We start from the raw sequence: 14851 nt of genomic DNA on the forward strand, positions 1-14851 counted from the left end.
GGATACTATTACCGCTGATGAAAGTTGGGTGTTTATGATACCCACTGTTATTGTATTAATGCAAATTGTCCTCCTTAGGTATAATAATAGGGTTCATTTTGAGTGATACAGGGCATAAAGTCTCCTCCATTCAACTCTACAAATGTGCAGGGTCATGGAAACAAAAGGAGGAACAGTATCAGGAATCAACAAGGAGATGTCAAGAGAGCTGACATGAACAAACAAAAAAAGAAAAAAGGAAGAGGCTATGCAAAGAAAAGTAAAAAGTGGTCCACAGCTCTAATGCTGGCTCCCCAGAGATGGAAGGAGGTAAAACTACAACCACAACCACAGACAGCATCAACCAGGATGGGAGGACAGAGCAGAACCACAGCAGAGTCCAGGTATCCCTCCCCTTTGTCCCCACATTGTATACATGTATTACATTCTAAGAAAATAAATTAAAATACACTTTTAAAAACTGTGATTGGATTCTCTCTCATTCCAATCATAATGCGTATTAAGGAAACAAACAACAAGTGGTAGTGATGTGACAGAAATGGAACCCTTTATATGGTGTTGGTGAGAATGTAAATTAATTCATCCAGGACCCCAAGTAACTAAAAATAGAATTATCATAATATATACACCTATACAATTCTCCTAAGTATAGGTATAAAGAAATCAAAGTCAGCATACACTAGAGATAACTTCATACCCATGTCTAATTTCAGCATTAACTATTCACAATTTCTAGCTTATGTAAAAAGTCCATTGCTCATCAAATGATAAGTAGATAAAGAAATTTTAGTGTATACATATAAGAGTGTTTGTAAGCCATAAATAAGGAAATAATGTCATTTGCCATACATTGGTAGAACTCATGATACTTCCCTGTAGCAAAGTAAGCCATACTCAGAAATCAAATATGACATTTTATTCCAAATGTGTAATCTACATACTTTTAAAGACACCAATGTAGATACAGAGCTATTTAGAAAGAAGATAGCACGTATAAGAGGAAAGAGGGGACAAGAAGGACCCTGGAAAAAAATATGACCAAAGTACACTATATATGTATGTGTATATATATAATTATTTTACATAATTAACATATGCTGATATGATTTAAAAGTAGACACCCACATTGGTTATCCAAAAGTTTATGACTGTATTATCTTCCTGTTGAATTTTTCTTTTCACTTTTGTCTATTTTCATATATATATGCATATATATATGTTACTCCTAGTTACTTTAGGTTTTCCTTTGTTTGAAATACCATTTTCTGCTCTTTAGCTTTCAGTCTTGTCCTCACTGGTGAAATGAGTTTCTTGTAGGTAACTTATTATTGAGTATTTGGTTTTTATTGTTGTTATTGTTGTATCCATCCAACTAGTCTGTATATATTAACTGTAGACAATAGCTTATTTAGATTCAAGGTATTACTAACAGATAAAGATTTGCTCCTATTGTATTATTTTTTGGTGTTTTTTGATATTTATTTATTATTTTGGCTCTTGTCTGCTCTTGTCTTCATTTGTGTTCCATGTTCTGGTTTGAAATAACAATTTGCTGATAATGGTGGATTCCTTTGCTTCTCTTTTGTGTACCTACTTTTCTAATGAGATTTATGCTTTCACATGAGTTAATGATTTCTATCTTTATTTCTGAATGTGGCACTCTTTCAAGCATCTTTTGTAAACCCAGTGTAGTGGTCTTGATTCCCTTCAGGTTTCTTTTGTCTTGGAAATATATCATTTTGCCTTCCTTTCTAAAGTACACCTTGCTGGGTATAGCATTATTGGTGTGGTGGTTAATACTACCTGTCAACTTGACAGAATCTGGCCATGCCTGTGGAGTTACCTTAATGGCATTAACTGAAGTGGGAAGACCTATTCACTGTAAATGTCACATTCCAGGATCCTAGAATGTAAGTGAAGAAAGTGAGCTGGATAGTGACATGCAGTCATTGATCAACTCTCTGACTGTTAGGTGAGGTGACTAGCTGCCTCTCAAGTTCCTGTCACTGTGACCTTCTTGCAATAAATGACTATAACCTCAAGCTATGAGCTAATGAAACCTTTCCTACCTAAGTTGCTTTGGTCAAGTTATTTTCATCACAGCAACAGAAGAGAAAACAAGATGCTAGGTTTGCAGTTGCTTTCTTCCAGACTTGGAATTCTAAATTTCAAGAGTTTCCCCTGAGAATTCTATTGCTTCATTAGTAGAGATATCCTTTAACGTAACTTGACACTTTTCCTCTTAGATATTTTAGACTTTTAAAAGATTTACCTTGAATTTCTGATACTTTCTAACATGCCATGTTGAATATCTTTCCTAGGCATGCCTATTTTGGGTCATTCCCATGTTTTGGAAAGTTTTCAAAAGTTTGAAATTTTTTCTGAAAGGATTTATGAAGCAGGTTTTCTGTAGTGTGGGTAATTTTTTTCTTGCCTTCAGATATTCAAAAATATGGATATTTATTTGATGGAATTCCAAACATCATGTTCCTCTCTTCATTCTTTTCTTCTTCTTATCTGACTAGGATATTTCAAAAGACTTGTTTCTCCCATTCCACCAAGTTGTCATGTTGTTGAAGCCTTCAGCTGTATTTTTACCCAATTCACACTGAGCTCATTGTTTATGTTTCTGTCTGACCCTTTCTCAAAATCTCTCTCTCTCTCTTTCTCCCCACCCCCTCTCAATCACAGCTTGCACTTATTTGATAATTTCATTTAACTACTTGTTCCCACTTGGATATTATTGTGCATTCTTACAATGACTCTTTCAAATTCTTTATCAAACAGTTAGTACAGTTCTTTGAAATCTGTGTCTAGAAACAACATGTTCTTTTGGAGTCATCTTGTTACCTTGTTTGTCATATTTCTTCTTCTCTTACATCGAGATATTCGCATCTTATGAGTCAGGTATCTCTACCACAATTGTGGGATAAGCAGATTTCTCTTGAAATATGTCTTATTGCGTAAGTTTGATACACAATGTTGGCTTTATTTACAGCTAGGCACCATAGTATGGTCACTCTGTAGTTTCTTTGCTTAATTAATGACTTTGAGAATATCATATCCAAGTCAGAAGGATAAACTGCCATTGTGTATCATACAAGCGTACTGTCTAGTAGACCAAAAATGTGTGGTATGGGCAGCAGTAGGTGTGGAATGATCACAATGTGGTTACTTGTAAAAATAGAACTGGTAGCACCTATCAGACAATGGGGGGTTTCTTGAGAATTTTGAAAACAGCTTCTTTACTAAAGAGAGCCTATTTCACTGGTAGTTCAAAGCATGGTGAGGGGCCTGGCATACTTGTTTCCTGACAAGTCTGTGCTTCAGATTCAGAGACTGAATGGGAAGGGGTAGTGGTAGGAACCACAGTGCCCCTCTCTAGTCTTCATTTCCAGTCTTCATATGAACACATAGTCAAACAAGGTGGAGCGATCAGTAAGTAGGTAGCCAGAGCTCTATAGGTAGGATGTGCCAGGAACCACTAAGCTCACCAGCAGTTCACACTCAGGAGCAGGTCTTTGCTCCACCACCCCACCATCTCCCAACTGATGAAACAAGAGAATACTGGCAATGGTTAGGAATTAGCCCCCCCCTTAGAGAGTGGAGAGACTCCTCACAGACCTGTAATTAGCTGATCAGGTGACCTCGGTGCAGCTTGTCACAGTACACACTACACTCTTATCATCCAAAATCTTGAATGTTATGCTCCCATTAACATTAACAGTGTTCTCACTAACCCATACTGGGTAGTTATGTCTCCACTGGCATGCTTATGAAACAGACTAAAAAAATAACCTGAAACATTTTATTATCAAGATGAAAGTATAACATTTTACCTAGTTAACATTGCACATGCTTTTCTTCAGTTACCATTTGCCTACACGCTGTTTTGTGTACATTGCCTATTTTAAATAATGTGTAAGTTTTGAGATATAGTATTTTTCTGAACATTGCTAGTCCAATGTCTATCAAAAACAAAGAGTAGTTTCCTGGAACCACCTGCCATGGTGTCTAATTTATACTTTCCCTTTGGGAATTTTCTAATGTTCCTTATTTTTTCTCTACTTAAAGTATCACTTTTCTTGCCAGGCTTGTGTGGCACACACTTGAAATCCCAACACATGGGAGGTGTAGGCAGAAAGACTACAGAAATTCTCCATAGAGAATTTGAGGCCAACCTCAAGCATGTAGTAAGACTGTCTCAAAAAAGATTATAGAGGATGGATAGATGATACATAGATTATTGATAGATATAGACAGATATAAATATATGTTAGGTTGATTATTGATAGATATAGACAGACATGTATCATATATAAGATAGATAGAAATAAATAGATACAGACAAATATCTTGCTATTGAAAAATAGTAATAAGTGAATGAGTGAAAAGGAGCAACTGAGTAAAGTGTGCTGGTGTTAAGAACTCACAGTACATTTGTTTGATGAGCATTCTCTAGACTCCTGTGACAACAGTGTACAATAACTCAGGGCCTTGTCATTGAAAGACAAAGAGCCAAGAAATTGGCATGTTGGTATGTCGTGTCTGGCCAGGCTGTCGGTGTCTTTCTGAGTTCTATCTTGCTGGCACTCTGCTGGCACATGGCTATGAAACTGAATGCCCACATTCATCTCACCAAAGGTGCTTTTACAGGTTAGGAAAATGCAAGCCTCACAAAGAAAAAGTACTCACTAGCAGAAAGTCAGAGCAATGAGCAGGATTTCCCAGAGCAGGGTTACATCCCCCGGGAATGCAGACAGACAGGGTGAGGAAGGGGTCCCGGAAGACAGATGTGGCTCAGCGATACTAACAAAGACAGAAAGGAGTAGAAAGGGAGGAAACAGGAGGAGAACTGGAATCAGAGGGAGCTGCGCCTTATTTGAGACAGGGCCCTAAAAATTGTACTGGTTCATGTTCCTATCCCAAAGAATCACAGTTTATATCAGAAGGCTCTCCTCACAATTCTCCACTGTGAAATGCTTGTTTGAAGTTCATTATATTTATGAATGCAGATTCAAGCTGTGTGGTGAATTCATTTTTAAACTCCATGGCTTATTTGCTGAGTTCATCTTTGTTAAAAAAAATCACAATTGCTCTTTCAATACCTATTATGAATAATCCATGCCATGCCTTCTTTTCATATTCGCTAATCTTTATATTCACCTTTCCATTAGCTTCCAATTCAATTCATTAAAAAATTATATCATACTAGGATTAATGCCTGATCCCTGTATTATTTTAAGGCCAAGCCAGTTACATTTCAGATCTTATAATCTGATGTAACTTTCGACTTAGAATTTGTATTACATTCTGGTTCCTGACTTCTCCATACCGTTGAGCTGAGAACAGAAACATCTGATAAACACAAGCAGCAGAAGATGAGAGCTGGGGGTTGTTTAACTCACCATGTGTGTGAAGCAGGATCTATGGCATGTACAGAAATACATCCCCTTTCCTTGGTGATAACATCAGTAACAACAGCAACAACAAAAGGAATAACAATATCTTTTTCTTCGTCTAGTGTTTCTGGTAAGTCCTTCTGTACTGAATCCCATACATATTTTTACTTACCTGTTTACTACTTATATGCAGTATTCCAGGCCAACTAATCATCACAACTCTGTGAGACAGGACATTTTACCACCTCTATTGTAGAAATCAAAACCCCAGGGCACTGAGAGTTCAGCAGTAACCTGCCTGACTAGCATGTGGTCAGGTGGGGATCCAAGCCAAGCAGTCTGGGAATGGAGCCCACACACATCACTCCTGTGTTGCACCAAGGCACTGCTTGGTCTGCTTCCCAAGTACACAGGAATGAGGGTCTGGGATACATGAATAGTAATGAGGATCAAGGAGCAACAGGGGTGCTATTCTTGAAAAAAATGAACAACTCACTAAGGTCAAAGATGTTACCACACTGCTCTTTCCCGGGCAATGAAAAAGAAAATCCCACAAATTATCAATTCCTCTCTCTTCATCCTTTTAAAGCAAATTTCCTCTCTCTTCATCCTTTTAAAGCAGTGGTTTTCAACCTTCTTAATGCTGTGACCCTTTAATAAATAAGGTTCCTCATGTTGTGGTGAACCCAACCATAAAGTAATTTTCATTTCTACTTCATAGCTGTAATTTTGCTACTCTTATGAATCATAATGTAAATATCTGATGTTTCTGATGGTCTTAGGTGACCCCTGTGACCAAAGGGTCATGAACCACAGGTTGAGAACAGTGTTATAAATCTTTTATATTTCTATCAGTTGCTGGTTAATGCATTTGGCTTTTGAATCCTTTCATCAGTGTGGACAGATGGCAAAGGTATGAATAAATGATCTTGCTTTAGTTGTCTTTATCAGACACATTATAGTTATGATAACCCACAAAAACATATTTCATTCTGCTAGAGTATTCACTGGGCAATGCTGAGTGCTACTCTTGGCAAATTGCACTTTTGGGGCAACTGGCACAAAAACTTTCCACCTCTCTCAGCCTATATCAGCATAGTAACACAGACCTGCCACACCATGGCCTGAATCATCCACCAGCCACATTAAATTTACTAATATAAAATTCCAGGACACTTTGACAAAACCAATTAATTCATTTTGTATGTTATTTAATATCAAGCTTGATTCCATTTCAACTTTGAGATATGATATGAAATAGTGAACTACATGAACATTTTGTGCTTGATTTAAATAAGTAAGAAATAATCTGAATCAGGAAGTTGTCACAGCAATTTAAAGTACTTGTTACCAAACCTGACCATCTGAATTCCTTCTCTGGATACCATATACTTAAAGAAAAGAAGTAAATGTAAATTGAAGCATGTTGTCCTCTGACTTCTACATACATGCCATGGCACATGCATAGGTGTCTGTGCACACACACACACACACAAATAAATGTAATTTTTAAAAGAAGACTTTAATTGGGCATATACTACATGGGGTTCCAGGAGTGGAAACAGCACCATGGATCCAGGGTAAGTGTGACCCAGAGTACATGCTTTCTTCAAGGAGAGAAGTGTGTACAGCAGATCCATAAAGAAAGGTAGCACTCGGGTTGATTGTCAATGCAGTTGAAGCAGAATATTATTAAAGCCAAGACTTCTTGGGGAAAATGAGTTTAAAAAGTCAGACAGGATTTTTAAAAGCAAGCCATAGCTGATATCCCCTACAAACATCTGAATAGGACAGAAGTGTAGAGTGTCCTATTTCTATCCCCTTCTTAAAGGGACAACAAAAAGAGATGGTGTTTATTCCCCAAACACTTCTTAAACATTATCTCTGAACCTTTTTCAAGAACAATCTTGTGAGTCAGGTAAATCTAATAAACTATCCCCAGGCCTTTCTTCAAAGTCACCTCACACCCCCAATACTGTGGAACCTTTGCCAAGCCATCTCTCCTGTCTTCCCCTCCCCTTCTCCTCCTTACTCCCTGCTCAGACCCTAACATACACAGTCTCTCTGCTTCCCAGTCATATATTTTCTTACCTAACAAGACAAGCTTTCTTCACACTCTCCCTCGCAGGCTTTGGTAAATACCTTTACTTCACTGAAGGGCAGGTAGTGAGTGGTATGTGGCTGCCGGCAAGTGTGTATGCGATTTGTTGCTAGGGGACAGGACTCCTCTATCTGTAGTTTTTATCTTGGACCTGAGAACAAGGAGAAAACACCATAAGAAGCAGCCGAGATTGCTCACGTGAAAACCAAATGATGAAGACAAGGATTTTTGAAGCCAAATACTAAAAGCATACTCAACTCATATTTTCTTCACAAGAGCCATGAAACCCTGAGTGACCAAAAGTCCCAAATTTGAAATTGAACAGAGTAGAACCACCCTCAACAAGCTTTCTGATTAAAGCACTAATTCAGAAAAATAAAAAACATACAAATATAAAATTTCCACATCCAACTGATTTTAGTCAGTTCTGGGGAAAGCTAAAAGAAACTTTTATTTAAAAAAGTAACTCCCAACCTCCATTTAGAAGATTTGCCTCTTATCATAGAGTAGTGCAGAGCAAACTTAACACCACCCCAGAGAAACTGTGGCAGCAGAAGGGAATCCTCATAGCCAGGGAAGGGGGATAGTAAGGAGAAAACCTCAAGGAATAGAAAACAGAACTTAGCATCTGCACCCTCCCGTGCCTACGTTTAAGGATTCCGTGCACATGTAACATTATACCAGGTCTCCTTTAGTCATCCCACAGGAACAATGCTGAACCACTAATGCTTCTCCCAGAAGCCAGCACACATGCGACTGTCATCAGTGCTGTTTCTGCAAGTTTCCCAAATCAGGGCCACAGATAGAGAATGAATGAAGAGCTTCAGTGGGAATGGGACTATGACTTCCTGACTGCAAAGTAAAACATACTTTAGGAAAAGACCACGAAGTCCTGAACAACTTATAAGACTGTGGCCAACGTAATTAGTCCCAATACTAGACATTTTGAAAACATGATCTCTAAGGCCTCTCCAAGGCCTCAACAGCACCTGAAAGCACAGGAATGTACCCACTTCTGGGGTGAGGTAAACAGGCGATGACAATAATGCGGCGAGTCCACCCAACACAGTTGTTAGATTATGAAGTAAGTACATAGTATGTTCTTAATAAATGTTCAGTAGACTAAGGAATTGTTATACTGACCAGTAAATCAATAATAAGTTATATGTGTATTCAACCCAGTTAATCAAACACTGATACTAAATAGATTAAGAATGAAATCATATTTGGTGGGAGTCTCTTGGACTTCTGACCAACAACTTGAAAAGAGGTTTTTCATGCCTAGCACTGGAATTTTTATTATATATTCTATGGATTTTGGAAAAATTGGAAGAACATTATCACCCCAAGTGGTATAAATTCATTTATTAAGCACACACACGCACACACAGAGAGAGGGGGGGGATATGTGTTTGTACGCACATATATACATGTATGCAAATATATCTTTGTATACACATATACTTATATGTGTGTGATTTTAGACAGAAATAAAATGATTCTCTATGGTTTTTTCAAATATCCTTAGTGTCAGTTTTTTCAACATCCTTCCTGCTCCCTCTGTCCTTCTGTGTTGCTCCCCCTTCTTCCTCCCTAGGTAAGTCTCCCCCAACCTTTCTTAATTCCCCCTTTAATGGCAGCTGTGTCCTACTATTCCCCTCCTCTAGAGCCCTTTCTCTCTTTCTGATATGTAGTCACCTTTTACTTTGCTGGTATCTGCTGTTACTCAAAGTGATAGCCTCACATGTAAAGGTCCAGAGCTACAATCCAGAAATAAGAGAGAGTATGCAGCATTTATAGACTACAGCCATTGCCTCTGGCTTCCTCCAAGAAACTAAAAGTAAGGCCCTATTGATGAAGACACCATGCATCTGAGACACAGGACTTGGAGGAATTGACCTAGACCTGACCCGAAAGCCTCTTCCCTGAGAACTAGCGTAGTATGGGAGAAGCTTTGTATGCTGCCAGGGGAGAAAAATCAATCAACAATCCCACCCAGCCGTAATGTCTACAAACAACAGCAATAGCCAGGTCAGCACAATATCCCTAAAGGTGTAATAGTAGCACATACATCAGTAGGTAACCGACAGTCATCTAATGAGACTTAAGACCTGATAAACAGGACTTGATCTCTGGTACTGTACACCTAGTCCACTATCAGTGGCTGGTCAGGCCATCGACCCTTGTAGAAGAGAACCTACTGCTACTTCTCTAAACTAGTGTAATTTCTACAGTTTACATTCTAAATATTTAGTCTTATACCCAAAAGTAGATATACCTCACACTTCTTATCAAAGAAGCTTATTTTAGAAGCAGAGATCATTACAGAATCCTCTACCTCGTTAAAATGCAGAGAACTGACAATTGGGTGTGGTGATATATTATTTATGATATAACAAAGATTTCCTGAAGTATCAGAACGTAAAGTGAGCCACACTAATTAGCTACAGGAGCTAGGCATTGGTGGTACACACATTTAATCCCAGGACTCAGGCAGATGGATCTCTGTTAGTTCAAGGCCACACTGAGCTACACAAAATTGATCCAGTCTAAAAGAGAAACATCTTACACAAAGGAGATCTCAGGACTTGGGATCCCACGCCTTTAACCCCAGAATCTGAGACATATAAAAGGAAGAGCAAAGGGCCTCATGTGGGAATTAGTCTCCAGTCACTCTGAGGACAGGACAGCCCTTTCCACCTGAGGTAGAGGTAAGGACTGGCTGCTTTGCTTCTCTGATGTTTAGCTTGAAGCTTGAACTCCAATATCTGTCATTGGATTTATATTATTTGGGCTACAATTGGGTGCCAAGTCCTAATTGCCATATCTACAACATAATTCCAACACATAAATGTCTGGGAATGCTGGGAAAGAGGTAACAGAGTGATTGTAAAAGTCAAGGGTCCAGGAAGGGACATCTTTTCCAAGATCTTTTATAGATGACAGGGAAGCTGTACCCAAGAAACGTCAACAGTACAATTATCATTTTTTTTGGAAAATGTTGAAAAATTTTTTATTACTTTAATTTTAAATAGCTTGCTTCACATGCCAATCCCAGTTCCCTCTCCTGCACCTCCCACCATCCCTCATAACCTCCCACCCTATCCCCACTTCCTTCCACATAGGGGATATCTGGAGTCTGTCATTTCACTCAGGGCAGGGTCCAGGCACTCCCCTAAGAGTCCAGGCTGAGAGAGCATCTCTCTTTGTGTTATGGACACACAAAGTCCATTTGTATGCCAGGGATAAACACTGATCTACTGCCCAGAGCCCCATAGATTCCGCAAGCCTCCTCACTGACTCCCACACTCAGGGGGTCTGGATGAGTCCAATGCTGGCCTCCCAGCTGTCAGTCTGGGGTCCAAGAGCTTCCCCTTGTTCAGATCAGCTGTCTCTGCTGGTTTTGCCAGCCCATTCTTTGCTGATTTGCTCATCGCTCCTCTCTCTGTCACTGGGTTCCATGGGTTCAGTTCAGTGTTTAACTGTGTGTGTTTGCCTCTGCTTCCATCAGTCACTGGATGAAGGTTCTAGGATGGTTATAGACATCAAGTTCATTATCAGGAATGGACATTTAAGGTGGTCTCTCCACTATTGCTTAGCTTGCCAGTTGGTGTCATCCTTGTAGATCACTAGAGGTCTCACTGGTGTCAGATCTGTCTTCTAACCTATGACTCCCTCTTCTCTTTATGCTACCCCCCACTCAACCTTCCTGTTCCTCCATGACCTACTCTCTTCCTCTTCTTCCCCTCTCTTCTGCCCAGCCCCACTCCTCCTCCACATCCCTCACCATGTTCCCAATCTGTTCAGAAGATCTTGCCTCATTCCTCTTCTCTGGGGTACCATGCATATCTCTCTTAGGTTCTTTCCTGTTAACAGTACAATTATCTTAACATGACATAAAGATGATAAAAACCAATGAGCGTGCCTATGTAGGTGGAAGAGTGTTCACAAGGCTTAGCCCCTAGAAGAGCTACAGACAATGGCTGCTGAGATTGGAGAATTAGTCTCATCCAGGAATGATGCTCCTAATAGTTTAGCCAACCCCCAGAGGTCAGTACTAAACACATATGAGTTCAATAGGTTGTATTTGTAAATTTACACATATAAACCACACACAGAGAGAGAGAGAGAGAGAGAGAGAGAGAGAGAGAGAGAGAAAGGGGATTCATATATAAAATTCCAAAGGAAAAAGAAAAATAACAAAATCATAATTAAATCAATTGTAATTCAAAATAACTGGGAAAAACCATCTTCTGATACCTAGCTTACCCTCAGGGTCTAGTTTTATTTCTGTTGCTATGATAAAACATGTTGACCAAAAGCAACTTCTAGTAGGAGGGGTTTACATTGTTCACAATTCCAGTTTATATTCCATGATTGCAGGGAGGTAAAAGCAGCAGCTTAAAGCATTGCATTCACAGTCAAAATCAGAGAGAGAATAAGTTCATGGAAGCCTCTTTCCTTGTTTGATTGCTTGCCTAACACTAAACTCATTTCCTCTACTCTTACCCAGTCCAGGGCCAGCCTAGAAAGGGTGCAGCCCACAGTTAGTGTATTAATAGTTAAGACAATCTCCTATGGACATGCCCGCAAGGCAGAGCTGATCTGCATAAGCCCATATTATGAATCTCTTCCCAGATGATGCTAGATCATGTCAAATGTAGAGCTTGAATGATCCAATACATCCTCTACACTCAGATAAATCAATCAGTGTCTCAAACCAGCAGGCAAGTACTAGGTGAATGTCATTAATTCTGTTCTCAATTGTACTTTGAAGCCTACCTATTAGTCATGTAGACTATGCCCAGGTAGGTTTGAGTTCAAATTCCATTTAAGCTCTTTTAACTACTTTGGATGAGACCTTAAAGTTTACTTTCCCCCTAAGATGATGATCACCAAAATTCAAGATGAGGGCTGCCTTGTCAATGTCCCTGAAGGAGACCATCAAACATTAACACTCAAGGACCTACAACTGAAACATAGCATGAGCTGTGTTGTTGACTATTACAGTAGCACATCTTAGACAATACAAACTAATAAAGTGAAATGAACTCCAAGATTCTGAAACTTCTTCAAAATAGAGCAAACTCGGACTATATCACAGTACAGAGTGATAGTTACTGGGTTTACCCACCCCTAACACAGCACTGTCTCCTTATCTGTTGATGCCCCAACTCTTATCTGACTATCCCACTGTTAACAACCTTCTCCTACATGTTTCACAATTTTACATTTAAACATTTAAAATTCTGCTCCTCTTGATGACTTCATACATGCTGGGAATAGGGAGGAAAAGAAAGAAATTTATGCCCCATAGGAATGCAATAGACACCTTATTAAGGGCATCACACTAGAGCTCTAGTCAAGAAATGTGAAATTAATCCCACATTACCATGAGACCTTTCTTGTGTGTGACCTGCAAGTATGTACTGGCACTGATATGGTCCTTTTAACCACGGAAACCTATTTTCTTCCTTAGCTTCAGGTCATAAAATGTGTGGATGGTCAGATGACTCATTGTCTCTTGGGAATCTGAGAATGTCCAACTGTATTTATAAGAATTTCAATTTTTATTTTATCTTTCTCAGAACTCTATATTGTTGTTCCATGTGGTAACAGTAAGGATGATGACTAATGAACCTTAATTCTTAACGGATTATTTATTACATTAACTCAAACCTCATCAATTCTGCAGACCATCTCTTGTTTCATGGCTTAGTATACACAAAAATATTTTTCTTGTTGTTTCTTTTTTAATAAATTTATTTTTATTTATTTTACAATCTGACTGAAGTTTCCCCTTCCTCCTCTCCTCCAAGCCACACCCAGCCTTCCCTATGCTCCCCCCTTCAATCCTCCTCCATTTCTATTCAGAAAAGGGCAGACCTCCCACAGATATCTTGATTTGTAAAGATTAATTCTGTTGACCTTGTTCTCCAATGAACCATCTGTAAACAAATATATGAACTATCACAGTATATCTTGGCATAAGGGGAAGGTTTTTCTTTCTTAAAAAAAGATTTATTTTATTTGTAATTATGTGTATGGGGGAGGGTATTCACATTTGTGATTGCAGGAGACTGTGGTGTCCAAAGAAGTCATCATATCTGGAGTTAGAGCTACAGACAGTTGCAGGCTGCCCAATGGTAATGCTGGGAACCAAACTCCAATCTTCTGCAAGTAGGGCAGCAAGTGCTATTATCACTGAGCCAACTGTCTGGCCCAAGAGTTTTCCTTGTGAACTAATGCACTCACAAAGACTATGGCAGCATGCACAAGGTTTGCACAGGTTAAAGCCCTATGAGGTCCCAGCACCAAGAAGGGGAAGCAGACATAGGCTCCCAACCCTAACTAAGATGCTATCTGCAATTGATACCCACTGGCCAAGGAATAATGAGTTTTCTCCAATGAAACCACACTGGGCATTTTAACAACACTTCAGAATAGACCCCATGTCCAAGAGTAGTTGACCAGCATAAAGTTCAATGGTATTTTTATACATTTTTAATGTATCATTTTGCTTTGTTTAGGAATTTTTGGTCTTTTGCTTGTATATTTTGGTTTTGGTTTTTTATGTATGTCTTTTTCTTGGGTTTTCTTTGCTTGCTTGTGTTTTTTTAAGAGAGAGAAAGAAAATAAAGTTGGGTGGGTAGGGAGGTAGGAAGGATCTGGGAGGAATTGGAGGAGGGAAATGATGATCAAATATATGAAAAACTTTCTAAGAAGTAAAAGAACTGATGTGATGGACTTTATCATTGATTGATGATTATCATAAATGAAAGTCCCACTTTCCTGTTGGAAAAGCATTTGCCAGCCAAGCAAATAGTCTCAAAGCAAACTTGAAGTCCATGATGTGTAATTCTCTGTGAAACACTGTCACCAGTCTTTTCATTCTTGTTATAAGCACTAGGGCAAAGCTTTAGGTATGTGTGATTTACACAAGACCATTAACACTGAAATGTATGAGAGCCTGACTCCCAAGGGTCTGTATTCCATTCTTTTCAAGGTCACCCTTGTAATTGGTTGCTCAAATCATGTGACTTGTTCCAACACCCCCATCTTTCCTTATGTTCTCACTACCTTATAATTCTGGTCCCATGCTTACAGACAAATATCAAAACCATATAGTAATCAAAAGAAAAGACACTGCAAGCAAAACACTAAGTCAGAACAAAATGTAACCAATACAACAATGTTTTTCTCTATTTTGTGAGCCCCGGGGTTCTACCCATGCTAGTCAAGTGCTTCACCACCGAACTAAATCCACAGTCTTCAAAAACAAATGTTTCTAATCATTGATTTCATGTCAAGTGCTGCCATTGATTCTGAAAATAGTAATAAGTATAAG

The 14851-nt window shown here is 38.9% G+C and overlaps 1 protein-coding gene across 3 annotated transcripts in view; it reads right to left on the reverse strand.

The window, feature by feature from the left end:
* Pde4d (phosphodiesterase 4D) overlaps positions 1-14851 on the reverse strand; it is a 1369715-nt gene that overhangs the window by 1200164 nt on the left and 154700 nt on the right. For all 3 annotated transcript variants that reach the window (XM_040728825.1, XM_040728824.1, XM_040728828.1), the window contains exon 2: positions 7494-7654. The gene's annotated coding sequence lies outside the window, so the exon portion shown is untranslated. The remainder of the gene's footprint in view (positions 1-7493; positions 7655-14851) is intronic.

The sequence above is a fragment of the Mesocricetus auratus genome, unplaced genomic scaffold, assembly GCF_017639785.1.
Source record: "Mesocricetus auratus isolate SY011 unplaced genomic scaffold, BCM_Maur_2.0 Super-Scaffold_100020, whole genome shotgun sequence".
NCBI classification, from domain to species: Eukaryota; Metazoa; Chordata; class Mammalia; order Rodentia; family Cricetidae; genus Mesocricetus; species Mesocricetus auratus.